Source organism: Melitaea cinxia, chromosome 8 (assembly GCF_905220565.1).
Source record: "Melitaea cinxia chromosome 8, ilMelCinx1.1, whole genome shotgun sequence".
Lineage (NCBI taxonomy): Eukaryota > Metazoa > Arthropoda > Insecta > Lepidoptera > Nymphalidae > Melitaea > Melitaea cinxia.
Genome location: NC_059401.1, coordinates 6739441 through 6753390, shown reverse-complemented (window position 1 = coordinate 6753390; position 13950 = coordinate 6739441).

The following is a 13950-nucleotide window of genomic DNA, read 5'->3' as shown; positions in this document are numbered from 1 at the left end:
TTCAGTGAACCCAATATCGCTCCACACTTGTATTAATTGTACCGTGATGACTATTTTATGCATACACATTTTAATAGAATCCATTTTTTAAATAATTTCATGGATTACTAAGAATTAATATAACATTTTATTCGAAGTCAAAATCTATACAGATTTGAGTAACGGAATAAATTCATTATCCAATGAGGTCTTAGGTATAATTAGTAGGTACGTAACTACTAACAACGTACGTACACTAGTAAGTACGGTGGAGCCAAACAAACAGTTAATTATACTCCAACTTACTAAGCGTTCCTTGTGGCTACGCCCGTTACTCTTATTATTAGTTCATTTGTAAGTCTGTCTTTAATTAGGCTTATATATCTTTTAATTAGAACTATTAAATTAAACTATGAAATTGATTAAAGTTGATAGAGTATAGCAACGAGTACTGCAGAGTTTCTTGCCTATTCTTCTCTGCAGAATCTACATTCCGAATGAGTGTAGTTTCACTTTTGACTATATTTATTTAAGATGACTATAATCTTAAATTGTAAAATAATGATTCAAAAGTGCTTTTCAAACCTATTTTAATAAAGTATTGATTGATTTTGATTTTGAAAGTTAGAGACTGCTTTAAACTACTTAGAGGTAACAAATAAATTTAATATATTTTCTTTAGATTGAATATTAGTTTTGATGAGTTGAAATTGGATAATTTATATACGTATGTATATATCCACACAAAAGTAGCTACCACTATTTAATTTGCGTTTATTAACTGCGTAAGTGCAAAATCGCATTTCTGATTAGGTATGTGCCAAAGTAGCGGAAGGCGCGGTAGCACTCCTCCTGTTTAATGTTAAAACTAAGGATAGAGTGACAGTGACAACGTTTCCTATCTTAATTTTTCCTAAAAAGCCCCTACGTTGAAATTTAGGTCGATATGTAGAATGTAGTAATAAACAACAATAGATAAAGCAGAACACATTTTGTTTTCTATATTTGAAGTAAAACTTGCGAGACAAGAGCAATAACCAATTAATGTTTAGTATCCACTTTGGAACGAAATTCGACGCGGCTAATAGCAAATATTTATATCCTCACTGTACAAGCAGAATTAATAATAATAATAATATATTCTTTATTGTACACCAAAATATAAACAAACAGTAGTACTTAATTAAAAAAAATGTACAAAGGCGATCTTATCGCTGAAGAGCGATTTCTTCCAGATAACCTTTGGGCACAGGACATGATATAGTAGTGACGGATAGGAAGTGTACAATATTCCTAAGGATGAATAAAAATAGTGTTTGATAGATTCATTAATTCATATACATACACATATAAGTACAAATATCCTTAAATAAATAATCAAAATATTATTAATATAAGTGTATAAATGTAAAATATATATTGATAATATAATATATAATAATAATCTAATTAAGTCGTCCATTAACCACGTGATATTAGAATGGGGAGGGGGATAAAAATCACAAAATCTCACAAGAGAGGGGTTGCTACACACCCTGAAATCACCAAAAAGGAGCAGTCTTAATTTGACTGTGCTTGTCCTGTAGTCCCATTTAAATTTGAGCGAGATCATGTTAGTAGTTTTTGATCTATCCACAGTAATGCGTGTTTGATTCGAAAACGTCGATGATATTCTCATTTTATTACTAGTCAATGTCAATTGAAGGAGGTTTTAGTTTGAGAACAAAAACGATTATTTTCTTAAGATATAAAAACGCTAAACTAGGTACTTACATGTTTATATTTTACAACAACAATGGAATTCAATGCCATATTTTTAATTTCATATCAGCTTTGACGATCTAAATGAGACGAAAACAATACATTTTAATCGTGAATAAGATTCCCGCCGTCGCTATTGCCGCAGTTCATGCATTTTCGTAATACTTAATTATATATATAGTAGAATGAGTTTTTATATACGTAATATTAATTACGATTCAAATTGTTTAATTCTATACATTTTTATAAATGTTTACACAATTACCTTAATATTTATGTATTAATTACATTGTAATTTGGTAAGTTAAGTAGTATTTTCTATTTCGTTCAGTATGTAGGTACTTACATTTTTTTTCACTATTTGATTATATCTCTACATTATTATATTATGCCGCTACTTTTTACCTTGACCACGGCAAACATTTATATGACTAATACAATTTGAATATAATTATGCCATCTGCGCGACCCCCAACGCAATATCCATAAGCTAGTGCTCTGACCGTTGCGCTATTTCGCAAAAGCTGACATACATAAAAGCTGTCATTTGTCATATCTTGTCATTCGTCTGTCAGATATTTCTATTCGCAACCTGTCAAACCCAAAAAAGTAGCAGACCCAAGAGGTTGTTTTGCCTTCTGCTGATAAAATCTCTGATAGTACATATTTGTAAATATCAACAATGCATGTGCGAGATAATATGTTAACAATCGGTAAAATTGGAAATAAGCTTAGATCTATTTTTAAAAAGTGTTATTATTAATAATGAGAATAATTGATTACTGAACATGGAAAACATTTGCTAACCAACACATTAATATCTATCAAGCCAACATCATAAAAAATATCAATAAAGTATTTTTAGATAAAACCGACATACTCGTAATTGCCAATCAAAATGTAGTGTAAAAATCTAGGAAACAATAACGCGAGGTCAGAAACAAATGTTGATAAAAAATAATGAAATTCACCTTCAACTATTAATTACCACCGCAATCGTTATATCGTTACGTAATTTATATTAATTTCTTTAATGACCAAAGTGCAAATAACAATACATTTTATTTTTAGTCCTTATATCAAACTTGTAAAACTAACAAAAAAAGACAATCAAATTGGTAACCTTCTCCTTTTTTTGAAGTAAGCTAATAAACCATACTTATTTTATAACATAAGCATCCACATCTATAAAATATAATCTATTTAACAATTATACATCAAAATAATTATTTTTTTCTTAATAAAATAAACAAATAAGCGACGATACCCAGTTTTTTTTGTTTAGTAAATACCTTTTTTTAATTAATTATTAATTGATACAAACAGGTTTCTAATATCTCTAATTTATCTATCTAATAATAATAATAATACTCTGAAGTAAAAACTTTGTACCCCTTTTTACTTGAAAATTACGCAGATGGAGCAGTATGAATTTTCGCACCTTTATAGTTTATATAGAGAAGTGCAGAATACTATTTTTTTTTAATTATGCATGAAAAATACATTAATAAATAAGGCTGAAATGATGATGATGATTATGATAAATATGTAATACTTTGTAATGTTTCTACGTGTTTATATAATTGTATTTTTATTTGTATAATGACTTAGACCTTATTTTTAAATGGAGTAGCTCGTATGGGTTAAACGCAAATTTAAGTCTCAAGTCATTATAGTAGATAGTCCAAAACTAATAAGTATCAATGATACCAATCACTTGTACCACCCAAACCAAAGTAAAAATCTAGTAATAACATTCGATGACATCTCTCTTGGTCACTTTAATTGACTGAACTCAGCCGGAAATTATTTGCAGCCGTCGGTTCACTCCGTCGACTCCAGCACTTTCTTCCCTTTTCTACCAAAGTTTTGTGAGCACAGTCATTACTTTTACCAATACTTGAATATGAAGATACATGTTTTCTAGATCTTAAATCTTCTAATTCTAATGCCCCCCATTATCTTAAAGAACGTTTTACGTTACGGAATGGCTTACGTTTTATATGTCGCTAAATACGTTACAACTGTCGTGATTTGTAATATATTTAATTATTAGTAGCTGCCCGGATAGACTTTGTTCTGTCAAAAGTTAATAGTAAAAATTAAATAAATGTACATTATAAATGTACATAATAATATATATATATATATATATATATATATATATATATATATATATATATATATATAGAGGTGTATGTGAGTCTTTTACATTGTAGTTAATATCTACATTTGTATATTCATGCCACATATTTTTCTTTTTAGATATGTACTCAATTTATTTAACGTTATTTATTATTAATTTTTTTCTTTCTTAATATGTGCATACTTCTAAGTCCTGCTACTGTGTCGTATCCTATGCCGAAAGGTTATCTGGAAGAAATTGATCTTAGGTAAGATCACCTTTATTAATAAACTAGCGACCCGCTCCGGCTTCGCACGGGTATAAAATATAATTATAGCCTATGTCATTCACTGAAAAAATGATTAAAATCGATCCAGTAGTTTTGATTTATTTATTACTGCCCGTGGCCCGCACGCGTTAACTTACCGGCCGGAACCGCCGCAAACGCTACGTACCGCGATTTTTAAATCTGTAATATCTTCGAAAATATTCATTTAAATCATATGCTGCAAAGGGCCATATAGATCTATATTAAATAAAAAATATATTTAAGGTATTTAATTGGATAAGGATTAATGCTGTATTGGTTAAAATCGCTTCGAAAATTAGCCATTATTTGTCGTAAAAAGTAAATGACAAAAAAATGTTATTGTGGGATATCCATAAGAGATAGGTATATACCATCGCGGAGTTTTCTGTAGACCTTTTCAATGTGTACAATACTTAGTACATTATTTTGATAAATCTCGTAGGGTTCAGCCTGCGTTTGCAATTTAAGCGAAAAAAAAATAATTATTATTTACGACATAACATTAGAAAACTCAAAAATAACAATATTTCTCCACTATTTAATGGATGTTATTATACATATAAACCTTCCTCTTGAATCAATCTATCTATTAAAAAAACCGCATCAAAATCCGTTGCGTAGTTTTAAAGATTTAAGCGTACATACATGTGCAGGGACAGAGAAAGCGACTTTGTTTTATACTATGTAGTGATAAATAAAATAAATATGTATAGTTAAGGATACATTTTTTTTTTTTTTGTTTCAGAGCATGAATTAAATTTAGGTTTATTTTATTGCGAATTAGTATTTTAAATTACGTGGATCACTATCAAAACGTTGAGGATTAAAATAAGAGCTTAGCCAGCTAATAATCAAGTAAACTAGCATGCTCGGCGATTATTACTTACTACTACTTCATACACCATCTTATAAATATCTTTATTTTGTGACTACTTTTTGTTTCTCGGGAATAAAGAACATTATTATTATTAGCATTAGATGTACTTATTACAGAGCTAATATATATATATATATATATAAATGTACCTAATATTATCCAGCAACCTCAAGTTAATCACAACATTAAGCACATTCTACTTTTAATTACCACAATTACTATGGATATGGTGACTATGTGTTTATGTTATTATAGTTGGTAGCTTTATAATACCATACTATACATGTAATTGTCGAATGATCTGTGTGTGCGTCACGCTGTGAGCGCGGCTTCAATTAACGTAATTGAAGACTTTGATATCAAAGAATCAATAACAGCACTGGTTTCATTTAACTATTCATTGATCAGACAACGGGAAACGTAGCAGTTTTAATTTAAAATTCAACTATTTTGCAGAGTTAAAAATTAACATTTTGGTACACTTGTGCTTTTAACTCACTTTTATTTACTATTTACATTATCTGTGACTCAGTTCGAGTCTAATTGGGTTGAATTTTTTTTTCACTTGTATCAGAGTTCAAAATATATTTATTCGAACCACTCGGGTTCGATGAGGGATAGATCTACATACCACCGGGGCGAGGTGGCGAATGCTAGCGCGACCCCATCTCGCCTCACCGAGTCGGACGACTGCTCACACGTGGTGGTTTTTTTTTTGTCAGTAGGAGTCTGACATAAACCTCTGGCGCACCCGCGCTGGATCCATGAAGGATTTTTCCCACGTAAAAAAAAAGGGATAGATCTACATTCAAGCCACGATATAAAAAAAAAATTACGCTAATAATTTATACATTACACGATTAATTATTTAATCACTAATGGAGATGCGTTAATAAGATCTTTGAATATCGGACTAAATGCAATTAAATTGTAATGGAGTTCTTTCCGAGCATAAAATCTTTATGACACATTAATCTAGACACATTAATCATAGTTCATAAGTATTTAGCATTAAGTGACTGAGGTCGCATGGAGGGGGTAAATATTTTTATACCGCACTATTAATACAACTAAGATTTTATTTATATATATGCATCGATAGACCTAGATCTGTCTTTAATCTAAAATTACAAAACTCGAGTTTTTTTTTTGTTATTTGCTTTTTATTAGAATGCATCGTTCTCTAATTGCCTTCGCATTCAGAATAATTTTATATATTAATATATAATTTTATATTTACATTATATTTTAATCGAATTGAAAAAACTTTTCGTAATGTATAAATAAATATACGTAAACCGTAATGTTAATTATTTAACAAAATTTGGAAGTCATACTAATTTTATCAAGTACAATATTAACATGGTACTTCTTTAATAATTCGTGTTTGAATGTCTATCAATTTTGAACGTCAGTCAGCGGTTAGCGTTCAATCTACAAGAATTTTAATCGCTGAAAAAATTAAGAAATTATAAAAAAAAAATAAGAACGATAGGACTCTATATTTTTCGAAAACAGCTTAGATAACTTAATTAAAAAATATAAGTCAACAGGGATTTAAAATATAACATAATTATAACTGAAAGCTTTGACATATAAATTATTAAGAACTAGCTGTACCCTGCACTCGTTGCTACGTTTGTTTTCTTTTTTTTTTCACCTCAGAAAACTTCGTCAGCTCATGCACTTTGCTGAAGATCATGACATGATCCAATGCATAGTTTACGATTCTATAAAAGACATGCAAACAAACATTCTTTTTTATATATATAGATATAAGAAATTTGTCAGGTGTGAGTCGGTGATTAAAATAATAATAATAAATAAAACTAAAAACACGTTTCATTTCTTATGAACATTTTAATGATTAAATTATTAGCTCTAATTAATTAATAATTTTATATACATATATTATTGGTATATAAAAGTTATGGAACACTTAATCATAGTTTGAATTAACTAATTAATATTGACAATAGAAAACCAAAAAATAATATTTTTACACGTAATTATATTGATAAAAAACGTCCGCGAGTTATGACAGTCACAGTCTCAACCTCAATGACATTATTAACGATGGTAACATTTTTCCACTGACTCACTATTTCGATTTCGAATGGATTTACTGTTTACGTGGAATACATATCATAATAATATTTTGGCAATATCAGAAAATAATTCTGAAAACAAATGTCATAAATAGTTTAATAAGTCAAGTCTTAGGAATTAGTTACGTAATTGTAGAAATATGTATACCTACCTAATGGTAAGCAGTTACTGTAGCTTATAGAAGTCTGCAATAGTAAATCCTTACTTACCAAAGGAACTCAAGACATCTTGAGAACATTATTATTTAGCTGTTACATGCTGTAAGATTGACTACTTGATACTTCTCCGGGCGAGTTGCTCCGAGTTTGGACAGGATATTTCATCCACAACCTTAAACAGCTTAAATAAAGAAGTCATGATAAGATAAAAAAGTGCTTCCGACTATTACTATGAATACTTTTCTCGCCTTGCCCAGTAAGTTAGCCACCAACGACCGCTAAAACCATAACATTTTAATTGTACAAACGGAACATTTTTGAATATCATATCAAAAATTGACCGCTCCAGCGGGGTTCGAACCCGCGTCTCCGACTGACCGTGTCGGCGCTCTAGCCAATTAAGCTATGGAACGATGTACCCGCTAGAGCGAAATTTTTGATATGATGATTTATATTTTCGGTTTAAGCGAACCGTGGCGCCGTCTATAGTGAGTTCTTTACAGAGACCCGTAACTATTCAAAGTTTCATATTACAATGAAAATCTTTGACAGGAGACGACACCATGCTATTTTTATTATGTACGATTTTATTTTTGTGTTACCCACACATTGAACACAAAAATAAAATCGTAATGCCCCGTAATCGTAAATCCCCGCTGGAGCGGTCAATTTTTGATATGATATTCAAAAATGTTTAGAATTCCTAATGTGTGTGTAACACAAAAATAAAATCGTGTACAAACGGAATTATTATTAACATTTTCAAAGTATTTTACAATATAATTTAATGAAAACATTAAAATAAATCATATAAAAAATAAAACACTATTTCCCAAAAAAGAGTACAAAAGTCTATATTTTTTAGCCGGCTAAAAAAGGAGGTGCTCAATTCGACTGGCTCTAATATACATAATAACAAGTGGATTTTGCATAAAAGCTACATTTAAACGCAATCAAACATATCGTAACTGTTTATTTAGTTGTGCGAAGTAATTAAAAAAAAATTAACTTAAAAAAGAATGAATGAAAAATGTAATATCAAATCTAGGTCACAAGCCCCTTGACACTGGTTTCTTAGAAATGCAATGCTTAACTTTGAATCACAAGGAATAATGTGCAATTTTTGGAACGTAGTTCCTTACGGTAGGCTTGACATTTGGCTGGGCGACCGAACTGAGAAGAATGTCATACTAAAACCGTAAGAAAAATAGATAACGGAAGTGACGTAATATCAGTCACACTACTGTATAATATGACGTTTGTAAAACTAAAATATTACTAGTAAACTTTTTTTTTAAATTATTTATGTAATTTTATACTGTCGACAAAAATAAATAAAGACATGTTTTTTTATTTGACTTAATAGTTTGAATTTTATTATTATTATTTTGTTTGATTTATTTTATTTTACGGTATTTGTTGTTATTCTGAACTCCTTAAAGCCGCAGGGCGACCTGTCCTGAAAGCCTTGACAAGACTATTTAACGCCGTCATCCACCGAGGTACCACGCCGGAGACGTGGTCCAGGAGTGTGGTGGTGCTGTTCTTTAAGAGAGGCGATAAGTCTCTGTTAAAGAATAACAGACCGATCTCACTTCTGAGCCACGTCTATAAGCTGTTTTCAAGGATTGTTACGAATCGTCTCGCCAGAAGATTCGACGAATTCCAACCACCGGAGCAGGCTGGGTTTCGAAATGGCTACAGCACCGTAGACCACATCCATACTGTTCGGCAGATTATTCAAAAGACGGAAAAATATAATCAACCGCTGTGTATGGCATTTGTGGACTACGAGAAAGCCTTCGACTCTGTCGAGACCTGGGCTGTCTTGGACTCTCTGCAGAGATGTCATATCGACTGGCGATATATCGAGGTACTGAAATCTATGTACGACGCGGCGACGATAACCATTCATGTCAATGACCAAAGAACAAGACCTATTTCCCTCCGGCGTGGGGTAAGACAGGTGGATGTAATATCACCGAAACTGTTTACTGCGCACTGCGCTAGAGGATGTTTTTGAGACCTTGGATTGGGGGGACCGAGGCATCAACGTCAACGGCGAATTCATCTCTCACCTTCGTTTCGCCGACGATATTGTCATCTTTGCGGAGACGCTGGATGAGTCTGGTCGGCCTAAACGAGTCCTCCCGATGTGTCGGTCTCTGTATGACCTTGGATAGGACGAAAGTTATGTTTAACAACCAAGTCATACCGATACCGGTATCGGTCGATGGTACCCTTCTCGAAGTTGTTCAGGATTATATTTACCTAGGCCATACTATCCAACTAGGCCGCAACAACTTCGAGAAGGAGGCCGATAGGAGGATTCGGTTAGACTGGGCGGCGTTTGGCAGACTCCGTCGAGTCTTCACTTCGAAGATTCCGCAATGCTAGAAGACAAAAGTTTTCGAGCAGTGCGTCCTGCCTGTGTTAACATACGGAGCCGAAACGTGGACACTGACGAAGGGACTGGTCCACAAGTTTAAAGTCGCTCAACGTGCAATGGAACAGGCTATGCTTGGGGTCTCTCTCAAAAATAGGATTAGAAATAAGACCATCCGTGAGAGAACGAAAGTAACCGACGTAGCCCACAGAATTAGCAAGTTGAAGTGGCAGTGGGCTGGTCATCTGTGTCGCAGGACCGATGGCCGTTGGAGTAGACGGGTCCTAGAGTGGAAACCGCGTCTTGGCAAACGCAGTGTGGGACGCCCTCTGACCCGTTGGACCGAAGATCTACGTAAGATTGCCGGTTTAGGCTGGATGAGGATTGCGGAAGACCGGGATGTCTGGCGCGAACTTGGGGAGGCCTATGTCCAGCAGTGGACTGCGATAAGCTGAAGTGTGTGTGTGTTATTTTTCTAAAATACTAAATTTCCTAAATACTTTTATGTACTTAATTAAAAACCAATCAACAAAATTAAAAAAATCAAGAACTAGAAAATATATATATAATTCAACATTTTTTTTTCAAATTGTGTTGCTTCTATATTATCCAAAGGAACTTCGTTCTTACCTGGTGTCCCATGACACCACATATTTTTTTTGTATAACTATGTAGGCAAACAAGCGTACGGCTCATCTGATATATAAGCCTGCAACACCAGAAGCATCGCAAGCGCGTTGCCGAGCCCATCCCCAATTCCCCCTCAGACATGGTGGGTCGTGTCGTCCGGCCGGCCGAAGTCCCCCGGCTATCGGCCGACGAACCCACTATTACGAGGGGGGAGGGGGGCAAACGTCTCCTCCTTGCCCCCGTACGTCTGCGCCGGAGTGGGTCAGCGGAGACGTTCTCCCTGGCCTACTCCACGGCCCCCTTCTGCGTCAATCCCTCTTCGCAGAAGGAGACCGCCGCCTACCACGATCTCTCACTGTCGAGCATTACGACGTTCGGCGGTGAGAGATCCCGTCCGAGAACCGCCGAAAGCGCGTGCCGCTGCGAGTCCCACGCGGCGCACACCTCCAGCGTGTAGAGCGCCGTATCCTCTGGCGCCCCACATTCGTCGCAGACTGGAGTCGCCTCCCGTCTCGCGATTTAGTGCAGGTACTTACCGAAGTATCCGTATCCGGAAAATGCCTGCACCAAACAGAAAGTCAGCGGCCTGAACCGCAGCCTCACCCACTTCCAAAGGTCCGGCCTGACCGCGTCTACCGTCCACTGGCCGGGGACCGGCGAGGCTTTCTCCAAGTCGGGGGCTCCTCCGCGATCTCCTCGCCGCCACGAAGTGGTAAATTTCGGCGTGGATCTCCGCCTGCAATTCCCAGGGGGGATCGCCGGCCAGCACGCACGCCGCCGTCCAGGACACCGTCCGGTAACCGCGTATCGCCCTCGTCGCGATGACCCGCTACGGACGTCACAGCAGGGTCTAGTTGGCGCGACCGAAGGCTAAGTTTGAAATATGTAATATTTATTTTCGTCAAAATATAATTTTATTTTATTTGCCTGTACTTACGATAAGGAGGATACTCGATGGATGACTATCACATGTCGTATATTTATGTTATGTCACAAAAGTCGATCGAATTGCATGTCAATCACAGATGCATATAGCGTGCTAGTCGTAATTTTCTTGATACTTTTTGATTTTGACAAGTATCAAACTTAAACTACCTTCATAAAAACTCAATCTTCTTTTCTCTGGATTAACAGTAAATAAATTTCGTATACATAATCATTGAAAAAACTAGCTAAGCAGTTCAGGAACTTAAACAAATAGATATCAATTATTATTTTGGACGGTTTAGCTATTGTATGAAAGTTGATAAATTAACCGAATCACAAAAAAAAATACAGATAACTATTCTTTGACGGTTCGCAGTGAAAAAAAGTGGAAAATACTTATAACAAATGGACACAACGATAAATAATACAGATAACTATTTGTCCATAAATAACACAATTTATCGTAATAGTTTAAAAATAATATGGGTTTTTAGAGTTCCTCTTACAAAAGAGTCACAGAGTAATAGATTTACTGTTATGATTTATTATTATTTACTTGTATGTCTTTTTTGTAGGGTAAGATATTTTTTTTTGTTAATTGTTTTTGAAGTAAAAGTTCTTTACGCACGCTTAACTTGGGGAGTAAGCTAAGTATTTGTTTGGGTCTTTGTAAGTATAATATAGTATCGAAGAATATTGAAGTTATATGTCCTCAAATTCAACTTGTTAGTGACTATCGGTACAGTATTATATAGTATCTATAATATCACAAAGGACAATCTGGATAAATTTCCATCATAGTTAATGAGTAAAACATGATGAACTTCCTCATCTCTCTCCTTCCATCCATGGTTAGGTATAATAAGGATTTTTGATATTTTTCTTTTTTGACCTGTATATATTAAGATCTGCTTGTTCGTTATATGTTTATTTAACTGAGGTACCTAGGGCATAGCAGGAAATATTCTGCTCAAAATCTGGAGCAGCCCGACTAAGGAAGCACCTCAACCTTACAAAAGATCACAGCTAAATAATACTGCTATCAAGTAGTGTTGTTTTACTGTGGTAAGTAAGGTGACCAGAGCTCCTGGGGCGATTGGGGATAGGGTCAGTAACGCGCGTGGGATACTTCTGGTGTTGCAGGCTTCTATAAGCTACGGTAATCACATTCCATCAGGTCAGCCGTTTGCTTGTTTGCCGACCTAGTTCCATTTTTAAAAAATGTTATTCATAACAACGAATGTTTTGAAATTAAAAAATTTCGAATAGAAAATTATAATCTAATGAGAATCGAAACTAAGGACTTAATGTCATATGGGTTAACACATACATATATAAAAACGAAAGAAACTTTATAAGAGATTATTTAAAAGTATAATATCTGATAACTTTTGTTTTTTTATATTTTCATCAACTATAGGCATCTAATATAACGAATTAATTTAAATTAAATACCAAGGTCTCGCCTGCCAACTTCTCAAATGCTTACCTTCTTATGTTTTTTCTATAAGAAAAAGAATTTATCTGTAATCTCAGTCAACAAACAAACTGATTTTAATTAGAATCTTTTTATGTATGAATGGTCCTTGGCTGGTTTAGATTCATACTCCGGTCAAAGATCCGGTAGGTAGCGATAAAACCAGATATGCTAATTATGGCGGAAACTTTAAAGTGTTCATTCTGTTAAAAAAATTTTGATCAATAGTTAAGGAGAATTTTGTTTTTAAAAAGATATTGTTATACATATATATAGTTACGTTATTTTTGGCGTAAACTCGTGGAGGCCTATGTCCAGCATTGGACTGTATAGGCTGTAATGATGATATATATAGTTCAAAAATCCCCGCAACCAAAGGCGGAATGACGTTTTATTCTTATTGTCTGTGTACAGGAATTAAATCTTACACACAACTCAAACTTTATCCTGGCAGTGACGAACACGAATAAAAATCGAATTGGTTCAGTAGCTCGGAAGATACGCAATACATAATACGTACATTACGACGAAATATTTTTATTTGTATATATATCCCCAGTAATAATATTATAATGTGAATGTAAGTTTGTTTGTTACGCTTTACGCGAAAACTAGGCACTTAACCGATCATCATGAAACTTTGTACACATATTCTTGGAGATATTAGAAGTAACAGGATACTTTCTATTTTAAAAAAGTCAATGCGAGCGAAACCGCGGTTTAAAGCTAATATAAATATATTATTATATTTATATTAATGTATTGTTTTACAATGTACTCTTTGACTACATAAGATAAGATTTGTACTTGATAAAAATTTAAAAATAATAATAAGAAATTGACAATATTCGTTTTTTTATATAAATATTATAATTAATATATAAATAATATAATTAAATTATAAATATTATAAATAATATAATTAAATATTCTCTCTTTTAACTAACTTTTAATAACTTTTCAATATTTTAGTCAGTACGGAACAATACTTTTAATATACCTTATTTTAACATCAAAACAGTTTAGTTAAGTAATACGTAAACATAGTACGATATCACAAATTGCTTAGTGGTTTCACGTAATTGAAACCAATTTTATAAATCAGTCGCGCTACAATGGACGTCTTGCGTAGAATATTCATTTTACAAATAATTTTAAAAATAATCTTGGTCACCAGTGCCAAAAATCATAAACAGTTACAGTTATTTGGT